Source organism: Pongo abelii, chromosome 6 (genome assembly GCF_028885655.2).
Source record: "Pongo abelii isolate AG06213 chromosome 6, NHGRI_mPonAbe1-v2.0_pri, whole genome shotgun sequence".
In the NCBI taxonomy this organism is placed as follows: domain Eukaryota; kingdom Metazoa; phylum Chordata; class Mammalia; order Primates; family Hominidae; genus Pongo; species Pongo abelii.
The window spans coordinates 67,716,592-67,725,300 of record NC_071991.2 but is presented as its reverse complement, the minus strand read 5'-3'; the positions used below and the strand labels follow the sequence as shown (position 1 = coordinate 67,725,300).

General features: G+C 39.3%; 1 long non-coding RNA gene across 1 annotated transcript in view; it reads right to left on the bottom strand.

Moving 5' to 3' along the window:
- Window positions 1-218: 218 nt before the first annotated feature.
- LOC129060375 (uncharacterized) overlaps window positions 219-8,709 on the bottom strand; it is a 74,964-nt gene continuing 66,473 nt past the window's right edge. The window contains exons 4-6 of the long non-coding RNA XR_008527025.2: window positions 6,691-6,936; window positions 853-1,108; window positions 219-299 (exon numbers count right to left, since the gene is read on the bottom strand). This is a non-coding gene — a long non-coding RNA (uncharacterized LOC129060375). The remainder of the gene's footprint in view (window positions 300-852; window positions 1,109-6,690; window positions 6,937-8,709) is intronic.

Sequence of the window (8,709 nt, the reverse complement as noted above, 5' to 3'; positions counted from 1 at the left end):
CATTTTTATAATTTACTCTTATAAGTCAGTCTCAGTAAGGCAGCTGGGGTTCTCTTCCTGTCTCAAATATTGAGCCCAAAATTTTCCTAGCTTTGTGACAGTATTAGGTTCACACCAACTCTTTTGGATGCCTTCCTCTCAAAATCAAATTCAATATAGAGGGACAGAGACTGAGAAGCCTAGGATGAGCCAGAAAGTTGTGATTGGCACATACTTGCCTGGGGCCCAAGTCACCAGAAGTCAAAAGTTTCCTCAGGAAAGAATGTGTTGTCAAATGGCCATCCTCCAGTCAGTGGGGCCTGTTAAGTCAAAAACACATCAGTATTATAAAGCACCACACACACTGTCTCCTTTAGTCTCCAGATATGCAGGATCTAAATTATTATATCCCTTTTACTGGTATGGAAACCATGATTTAAAACAGATTACATAAATTGCCCATTGATAATCAAATAGTAAGTGACAGAGCTGGAACACAAACTCAGTTCTTGGAGGATCTTAGCCCTCTTTTTACCAGCTCACTCTTCTTTTCTTCTGGCCTCCTTTAGGAGACTAGATATATCATTGTACATTTAGGCAATAAGTTATTGAACACTGAATTTGAACTCTGACATAGCTCTACCTTAAAATTAAGCTAAGGCAAAATTGCAAAGTACCCACTTTTTATTAGAAAAATGATTTGATTGTAATTTCTTTTGTTTTCTAAACCTGAGTGTTCACCTTTCTTTTCTCCTGTATCCCTATGGCCCTCAAATAACACTGGAATAACATTTGCTAAGTGTTTTGTTATCTGTTGCTGCATAACAAATTACCCTCAAACTGAGAAGCTTAAAATCATCATAATTATCTCACAGTTACTCTGGGTTAAGATGCCAGGGGTAGTTTGACTGGGTGGTTCTGACTCAGGGTAGGTATCTCTTGAGGTTGCAGTTAAGTTGTTGGCCAGGGCAAGAGTCATATGGGGCTAGAGGACCCACTTTCAGGATCACACAAGCTGTTGTTGGCAAGCCTGTTTCTTGCTGGCCCATGTCTGTCCATCTCCATTCCTCGCCATGTGCTGCTTGAGTGTTCTCACGACATGGCAGGTGGCTTGCCCTGAGCAAGAAATCTGAGAAAGAGAGGTCAAGGTGTTAGTAGCTAGCGTTCTTTTACAACCTCATCTCAGAAGTAACATACCATCATTTTCGCCATATTATTTGATCCCACAGACCAACGCTGGTATGATATAGGAGGTGATTTCACAATGGTGTGAATTCTAGGAGGTGGGGATCATTGGGAGTGCCTTGGAGGCTGGCTATCACACTAAGAAGCATACAAATGTAGGGGCATTTTATTCCCTCTGTTGCTCCTCAGAGGCAGAACAGGGGATATGGAAAGGGGATGTTTTTTCCATGTATAAGTACACAGTTCAATATACCTATTATGTCATCTTTATTAGTATCTGTTTGTTTTGAGCTCAGTCTAACATAGAATTGATAAGACATTAAGATCCCCACTCTATACTCAAAGAGCTCAATCTAAAAGACCAAATATACCAAAATATATAAATCAAGAGAAGTTCAGTAAGAGCTCAAAGTATAAGGGGGTTCATATAATGATGGTAAGCTGCTGTACACTTGGGGAAGAACAAGACACAATACCTAGGAGAAGCAGCAGTTGAAATGAGTAGAATTTCAGAGTAAAGATCAGGGCAAAGAGAAATCAAGAGAAAGGAGATAAAAGACTCAGAGGAGCGGAACTCACCAAGAAGCTTTGAATCAGAAATTCTGGTAATCATGGCTTCACACCTATGGGAGTCCAGCAGGGAAAACAAGTTGCATGTAGTTTGATATAAAAGTAGCTATTTATAAAGCCTCTGATAGGAGCATACCCAAAAAGAAGGAAGAAAAAGATGTTAGATAGCCTCAGCTTCCTGCTGAGTTTCTCCAGTGGCTTCCCATTGTCTGCAATAAGTTAACGCATACTCCCTAGCATTAAGACCTTCAGTCTGGCCTGAACCTTGGGAGCCTTATTCCTAACCACCATCCTGCCTCCAGGCCCCCAATGATGCCCCAGCCTAATCAAGGGAACCCACCCCCAATATTTCAACGTAGGTTTTTTCTGTTTTCTATAAGTGTCGGCTGGCTGAGAAATAAAGTGAAAGAGTACAAAGAGAAGAATTTTACAGCTGGGCCTCCCGGGGTGGCATCACATATCGGTAGGACTGTGATGCCCACCTGAGCTGTAAAACCAGCATGTTTTTATTAAGGATTTCAAAAGGGAAGGGGGTGTAAGAACAGGCAGTAGGTCACAAAGATCACGTGCTTCAAAGGGCAAAAAGGAGAACAAAGCTCACATGCTTCCGAGGAAACAGGACAAGGACAAAACCAGAAACTGATAAGGGTCCAAAAAAGATCACAAGGCAAAGGGCAAAAGCAGAATTACTGATAAGGGTCTATGTTCAGCAGTGCACGTATTGTCTTGATAAACATCTTAAACAACAGAAAACAGGGTTTGAGAGCAGAAAACTGGTCTGACCTCAAATCAGGGTGGCGGTTTTTCCCCACCCTAATAAGCCTGAGGGTACTGCAGGAGACCAGGGCATATTTCAATCCTTATCTCAACTGCATAAGACAGACACTCCCAGAGCGGCCATTTATAGACCTCCCCCCAGGAATGCATTCCTTCCCCAGGGTATTAATTATTAATATTCCTTGCTAGGAAAAGAATTTAGCAATATCTTCCCTACTTGCATGTCCATTTATAGGCTCTCTGCAAGACGAAAAATATGACTCTATTTTGCCCAACCCTGCAGGCAGTCAGACCCTATGGTTGTCTTCCCTTGTTCCCTTAAAATCGCTGTTATTCTGTTCTTTTTCAAGGTGCACGGATTTCACATTGTTCAAACACACGTTTTACAATCAATTTGTACAGTTAACACAAATATCATAGTGGTCCTGAGGTGACATACATCCTCAGTTTACGAAGGTAACAGGATTAAGAGATTAAAGTAAGACAGACATCAGAAATTATAAGAGTATTATTTGGAAACTGATAAATGTCCATGAAATCTTCACAATTTATGTTCCTCTGCTGCAGCTCCAGCTGGTCCCTCCTTTAGGGGTCCCTAACTTCCCGCAACACAGCCTCCTCATTTCCTTATCTTCCCAGGACACGCCAGGCTGGGTCCCAGCTAGAAAGGCATACTTTTTTACCCATTCTATTTATTCTGCATGGAATAGCCTGCACATCTCTTCTTCACACTGCTTTCTCCTTACCTTTCCACATTCAAAGGTCACTTGGCCTAGAGAGATTTTTCTGACTCTCTTCTGGGCCCATCCTCATCCCAGCTGTAACATCATCACTGTAAATGCATTGACATCTGGCATGGCATATACTCTAAGTAATTGATTCTAAAAGGAATATTCAAATCCTACAACTGAAGGCATGATATAGTTTGACATCTTTTTTCCTTGGAAAAGAAAGTAAGAGATAAGTTAATGGTGCCTTAAACTTGATGGAATTTACTCATTTGCATATTTACTCCTTCCTTGAGTCTAAAAACACCTTCTGGTATGAAATCATTTATTTTATATCCCTATTGCCTGTCACATTGCCCTGTATAATAAGCTCCCCATGAATGTAGGAGGCTGATCCTTAAATAGCTAAAGGAAACAGCACTTCTTTCTACCTAGTTCCAGGAAGGGTGACCCTGATTACCCATGTCATTTCATTTAAAAGGGTCAGCATAAGGTGAATGAAAATTGTGTGATATGTTGACTTTGTTACATCATTTGACCTAAAAACTATGACCTCCTTCCTTTCATGTCATATATCTCCAAATCTTCCTGGAATTAATCTCAAGTTTGCAACAATGGACTTACTTAGAACTCTAAATATATACAGTTGATAAAATGCCCAATCAGTGAAGTCAGGCCTGAAGTCTAAGCTTTAACATTTATTAGCATATGACCTTTGTTGGTTAACCATCCTGAACCTTAGTTTTATATTCTGTAAAATGAGGGTGGTACAACTCACCTGTCAGTGTAGTTGTGATACAGCTGCAATGACTGGAGGAGCACCAGGGTCCTTGGTCTCACACTGATTTAGATAAAACAGCACAGACACACATGGAATGGTTTTAAGGAGCAGAAAGTTTAACAAGCAAGCAAGAAAGCAGCAGCTCCCCCATACAGAGACAGAGGGAGGGAGGCTCCAAGAGAGAAATCCTGTGTGCAGTGGAAAAATGGTCAGTTATATTGGAGGCTGGAGGAGGCGGTGTCTGATTTGCATAGGGCCCAGGGGATTGGTTTGACCAGGTGCATCATTCACGTAGCCCACAGAAAAACCTGGTCCTCCCACCTTAGTCTTTTAATATGTAAATGTGGGCTGCCATGATGTCCTGAACATGTTGAGTTATCTGGAGGTGGCCATGACACTGGGCACACCTTGCGACAAGAGGAAGGTGAGAATTGCCAATATTGGGTGGACCCAGTTTCTAATGGCCTGCATTTGCATATCAAAGCTTGCTGGTCTGGGCCTTCAAGCTGCCTTTCTGTTAGAAAAGAAATGGTTTGGGGGTTGCTGCTTCTTACAGGAAAATTACCACCAAGAATCTTTACCCTTTCTTTCTAGCTGCCTAAAAATTATTTCTTAATAACTCCTGTATTAGTTGTAAAGATTAATTCTATTAACAAATATAAAACGTCAAAGATGGGGCCTGGGTATAGTAAGATATTCAGTGAATTTTAGACCATCGCCTGGCACGTAACAGAATGAACAACACAAATAATGAGAAGAGTCTACAGGGTTAGGTGAGCAATGTGGGCTTAGAAATCCATTCCAACATCATATTAATTGGGCACTGAGGTAATTGCCCAAGTTAATGATGTCACAACGCAATGGACAACAATCCTTGTGGAGGATTTATTCTGCTTGAGTTTCTCTTTCTCTCCGTGTATGAGTAATTTGAAGTTTGAATCTAGTTTTACCTATTGTCTTCCTATTGACCACAACATTTTTACCACGAAAACATGGAATTTATAACAATTTGACCATATATTTTTCCTCATATTATTTTAGAGACCAGACTGTCGCTTTGCTTCCAGGCATTGTAATTTGACATGTACTCTACAACAATCTTTAGCCCCCATTCTACAACAATCTTTAGCCCCCATTAGCTCTTAGTGAAACTATTTCCTCTAAACCTTTCCCATAGGTTTCACAACTTTCTTTTGAAGGTTCTCCAAAAACTAAATCCTTACTTTGCTTAACCATATTTCCCTTTCTCTTCTATTGTGCATTTCTCTATGTTGAGAAGTCTTTGAGAAAGCAGGGAGTCCCCCTGCCAACTGATGAATACTAGGATAGGCATGGGTGATGAAGGCCTTCTACAGGTCATTTAGAACCATGGGAGCAGGGCAGTAGGTAGAGCAGAGAAGAAAGGAATTAAGAAATAGATAAGAAATGTCAGAGAATTAGGGGGAAAGAAGAGCAACAATTCTGATTTGTTGCCATGCAAAGACAGAGAGATTAAGATTGGAGGGGATGTTTTAGCTGGCTTCCACATCAAGAGGATGAAGTGAAGGGATAAAGGTCCAATTTACACAAAGAAGTTTAAAAGCCAGATGCAAAATCCCAAATCTTCATCATATACGGATAAGCCTTACCACACTAGTTGGAAAGGAAGTTCTAGACATCAACATGGGAAGAGGTGGAAAACCCCTTTGATCTTTCATAACGTAGAAACAGAATCCCAGAACAATAAAACAGACAACTAATCCTACTATTTTCTGATCTTTTGGCTCTTCTGAATCATTTTATAAACTTAGCTACTCTGTGGGGGCCTAATCCTTGTCCCAATAGTCCACGTGGTTGAATGGCTGCCTGATCCAAATGCTTTGATCACACCGGAGTCTTGGAGTCTTTTCTACCCTTTTTATAGGCACAACTTTCAGAAATACTTTCTCCAAAAGCCCTGTGCTTTGATAAACAGGTTTAAGTGCTATAATCACCAGGCATTTGAATGCAGATTAATTCATAAACCCAGATAATAGATCTTGTTCTGTCATGTTGTTTTTAGCCAAAAGTTGAAAGCTTTGAAGAATGTGGAGAAACTATGAAATTTTAATAGCCTTGGGGCACAGAAACTTAACACAAAGAAAGAATCGTCATTCATTCAAAGAGTATTCATGGCCTTGGTGGAAAGATTGATGACAAATTCTGTGATTAATTACAGTTGTTGAAGAAAGCTAGAAGAAAAAAGGCACCAAGAGTTCTCGAGTTAATCAAAGACAGCAATTTGAATAAATGGTCCTAAAGTCCACAGTAAGTATTTGGTCAAACGAACCACATTGTTACTTTGAATTGTAAGATTTTACCTTCATCCTGAAAAATAAAAATAAAAAATAAATGCCTGGCTGAACATTATTGATTTGATAGGGAAAGTATCAGTTATTTTCCTACATGAAAGGGACTCATAAAATCTGAGGGTTGCGATATTAGGTTTTCTTGCCTGAGGGAAGGTCATTTCACAGTAACCTCCTGAAAAAATGACTATATATTATGATTAGTAACTTATCCATAAAAAGGATAACGATATGGTTTTGCTGTGTGTCCCCATCCAAATCTCATCTTGTAGCTCCCATAATTGCCTCGTGTTATGGGAGTGACCCAGTGGGAGATAATTGAATCATGGGGACAGGTCTTTACCTTGCTGTTCTCTTGATAGTGAATAAGTGTCACGAGATCTGATGGTTTTAAAAACGGGAGTCTCCTTGCACAAGCTCGCTCTCTCTTTGCCTGCTGCCACCCACATAAGATGTGACTTGCTCATCCTTGCCTTCTGCCATGATGGTGAGGCCTCCCCGGCCATGTGGAACTGTAAGTCCAAGAAATCTCTTTCTTTTGTGAATTGCCCAGTCTCAGGTATGTCTTTATCAGCAGCATGAAAACAGACTGATACAAATAACAAGAACAAGAACGAAATAATTGACATGAAGGACTCACCTGAACAATTACACCAAAAGAGCATCTTCTACTTTCTCTAATCTAGACAAAGCCCGTCCACAATAGGCCAATTCTATCAGAGACAAGGCTGATGGGAAGGTTCAGAAATAATTGCAACTTTTCCTCCTCACATTTCTATGGAATCTTTCGGAGAATAGAAAAATAAATTCTTTATTACAAGGCAGGGGTTCTCAAGCCCTAGTCCAGTACCTGTCCATGGCCTGTTAAGAACAGGGTCACATAGCAGAAGGTGAGTGGCAGGCAAGCCAGCATTACTGCCCAAGCTCCGCCTATTGTCAGATCAGCGGCAGCATTAGATTCTCATAAGAGCATGAACCCTATCGTGAACTCTGCATTCAAGTTATCTAGGTTGCGCACTCCTTATGAGAATCTAATGCCATCCCCCACCTACCCTGGTCCTTGGAAAAATTATCTGCCATGAAAGCGGTCCCTGGTGCCAAAAAGGTTGCGAACCAGTGTTATAAGGTTTCAGTAGGTAACTTGCATTCAATAGCTTGTGGTTATAGCTTCCTGTTTGGCAGAGGAAAAGGATATCTCTGTATATAGATATATATATCACAGATCTTAGAACTTTAAATATCAACTGTATAGAACTTGACTACTGAGCTTGAGCTTGCCACCATTCTTAAAATCATCAGCTCTATTTCCATGCTGTTTTTTACATTTATATATTATAACTTCATCTTTAATAAAATATATATATTAGCTACTTTTCAATGTGGATTTTATGTGGTAAATATTCAGATCTAAGAATGTTACCTGTTTCCCAAGTAGCTTGTTTTTCCTGAGTGAAAATTTATGAATCCTACTTATGTTAATTAAAATTATATTTTAACCTTACTAGATCTGTGCTATGACTAGAAAATAGTTAACATAAAATTTCTCCCAAAGTAAATGGATAGTTTAAAAAAAAACAGTAAAGTACTAAGTCATGAAAACTATATTTTCTTGACGCTTTTTTCTAAGATACATAACATGCTTTAATCTTTTATAAAATATAAACTTTCTTTCATAATACATGGAAGAATTAAAACAGTGCATTTTATACACTTGAAACCAAAAGTTTCCAACCTTCCTGCTCTTTAAAGAATGGAAATTAGACTGCTATGTTTTTCTTACTTTTTTAGCAACATAACTAAATATGATTTGGATATTAAGTCTCATTTTGGATAATCAAAATACGTAAGTGTGTGTGTGTATGTGTATATATATATATACATGAAATAAAACTTACAAAATATGTATGTGTGTGCGTATATATTAAGCTTGTGAAGTCCTAAAAGCCTGGCAGAGTGGGAGAGACATGTAGCTCCAGTCCCAGTAAAACAAACCACATGGCTAATTAAATATGTGTTCTACTGATCTCTCCACTAACTGCTGAAAAATATATACACATTTTCAGTTAATCAACTAATAGTCTGGCATTCTGCATGCTACATCTTTCTCACCTATTGTTGTGATTAACTGTATGATTTTAAGCTTTTATTTGTGGATTTGCACTTTACAGACTTCTAAGTCCTTGAAGCAAGCAAAAAAATGTAGCTCAATGAGAACACTGCAAGTTACAAAAGTGGTCCAAGGAGTTTCACTATTTTGTCCTTGCAATGTCAGAACAGGATGAAAAGCAAATTTGAGGCTATGTTTCTTTCCCTGGAAGAACTATATATATAGTTGCCAGGGACCCCCTCTCTTTTCACCCTT